Genomic DNA, 2532 nt, shown 5'->3' on the forward strand with positions numbered 1-2532 from the left:
ATCACCCTGGAAGCTCTTGTCTTTACCCTGTTCCTCCTGTCTTTCCTATGTTCTTGGTGGTCACACTTTCCCAACAAGCATCTCAATATCCAGGGCCATGAAGTACCCATGCCTCCATTAGGATTTATCTTTACAACTACTTACTCTTGGCCTACCAGGACTCAGGAAGCCTTTTTGCCAGTGTCCACAACCTTTACTTGAGTATGTTTGCATCTACTGATGTTCAGTTCAGGTCAGCTACCATGCATGTTGACATGGTTCTGAGGTTCATCAATCCTCACACTTCCAGTTGATGGAATCAAACTAAAGCCCCACAGGTTAAAGTGGATTCAAACCAAATCCCCCAGACCAAAGAAAAATATTCTGGGAAACTGTACAAGGAAGGAAGATGTAAAATTCTAACTGCTGAGAAAGAGCTGACCTTTTCATGCTCTGTACATAAGCTGGACATCACCCGAAACTTCCCCCCTCCCACTGCTGCCGGTTGCTGCCGGCCCCCTCCCACTGCTGCCGGTTGCTGCCGGCCCCCTCCCACTGCTGCCGGTTGCTGCCGGCCCCCTCCCACTGCTGCCGGTTGCTGCCGGCCCCCTCCCACTGCTGCCGGTTGCTGCCGGCCCCCTCCCACTGCTGCCGGTTGCTGCCGGCCCCCTCCCACTGCTGCCGGTTGCTGCCGGCCCCCTCCCACTGCTGCCGGTTGCTGCCGGCCCCCTCCCACTGCTGCCGGTTGCTGCCGGCCCCCTCCCACTGCTGCCGGTTGCTGCTGGCCCCCTCCCACTGCTGCCGGTTGTGGTTTGTGGTTTTTGCCTTTAAAAGTTGCCTGTAAGCTGAGCTCGGGGCTGCTGCTCTCTTTCTCTCTCTCTGAGTGAGGCAGGGGCCCGTCTGCGCAAACGGTTAAATCCTCTTGCTTGTTGCATCTCCTGGTCTGAGGACTGAGTTATTGGGGTGAGGCCTCCTGTGGACGTTGGGTACCCCAGCCTGGGGGTCCTACACCATCACTCCTGACTCCTAGGTCTTTCTGGAGAAGTAGTATAGAGGAAGATATTTGGGACATTTTTCCTTGAATTTAAAATTAGGCAAGCGAGGTGTGGTGGCGCATGCCTTTAGTCCTGGCACTTGGGAGGCTGAGGCAGGTGGATCTCTGTGAGTTCGAGGCCAGCCTGGTCTATTTAGTGAGTTCCTGGCCAGCTGGGGCTACAGGCAGACCCTGTCTCAAAAAGACCAAAAAGAATAAATAAATTAATTAACAAGGCTGTCCTGACAATCCTATTATAATTGAAATGCTATCCTATAGACTTCAAAAGAAACAGCCCTCTTAAGGTATAATTTACATATCATAAAGTTCACTTTTATTCACTTGTTTGTTTTTATGAAATGGTCTCATGTAGCGTAGTCTGGCCTGGAACTTACTATGTGACTGAGGATGACTTTGAATTCCTGATCCCCTGCTGCCACCTCACAAGTGTTGTGATTTCAGGCATGTGCTTTTAGGCATTTGGCTTAGTTCACTTTTATTTTGTTTTGTTTCGGTCTGAGACAGGGTCTCCCTGTAGCCCCCAACTGGCTTGGAACTCACTATGTAGACTAGGCTGACCTGGCTCTCACAGAGAACCGCCTGGCTCTGCCTCTTGACTGCTGGCATTAAAGGTGTGTGCTACCATGGACTGGCTTAGATCACTTAAAAAAAATTTTTTTTTGAAGCAGAGTTGGTGCTTAATTTATTTTAACATAGGTTTGAACATAAGGGTTAAGAAAAAGGAGCTCAGAAGCCTGGGAAGAGCATGTGTGTGACTTCAGAGAAGAATCACAGGAAAAAGACATCCTCAAATGTGTGTATGGGCTCCTCAGGGGAGAGTGACCTGGTGCACTTTTTTAAACGTGTGTGTGTATGTGTGTGTGTGTGTGTGTGTGTGTGTGTGTGTGTGTACCATGGTGCTTATGGAGGTCAGAGGATAACTTGCAGGAGGCAGTTCTCGCCTACCATGTGGGGCCTGGGGTTCAAACTCAGGCCATCAAGCTCTGCTGCAAGCATCATTACCCCTTGAGCCGGTCACCATAATTCACTCCTTTTTTTTTAGACAAGGTCTCCCTGTAGCCCTGGCCAGCCTAGAATTCACTATGTAGACCAGGCTAGCCTGGATCTCACAGAGGTCTGCTTGCCTCTCTCTACCTACCTCCCTTGAGTGCTGGAAATAGAAGCATATGCCACCACACCTGGCCCAGGTCCTCAGTCCTAAGTGATACCAGGACTGCAAATGAACAATGTGACCATTTCCATAGACTATTTTTAAAGACTGTATTTTTATCTTTTTAGTGGTGCTAGGACCTTAGCCATGCTAGGTGAGCTCTGTACCACTTCCCTATACTCCAGCCCCTCTCCCATAGAGTTCTCTAGACTTAGAGGAAATTTCCATCCTTTTAAAAGAAATGTGTTGGGGGCTAGGGAGCTGGCTCAGCAGTTAAGAGCACTGGTTGCTCTTGCAGAGGACCTGGGTTCAATTCCCAGCACCTACATATTGGTTAACAACTGTCCGT

The sequence above is a fragment of the Nannospalax galili genome, unplaced genomic scaffold, assembly GCF_000622305.1.
Source record: "Nannospalax galili isolate Female #2095 unplaced genomic scaffold, S.galili_v1.0 scaffold615, whole genome shotgun sequence".
NCBI classification, from domain to species: domain Eukaryota; kingdom Metazoa; phylum Chordata; class Mammalia; order Rodentia; family Spalacidae; genus Nannospalax; species Nannospalax galili.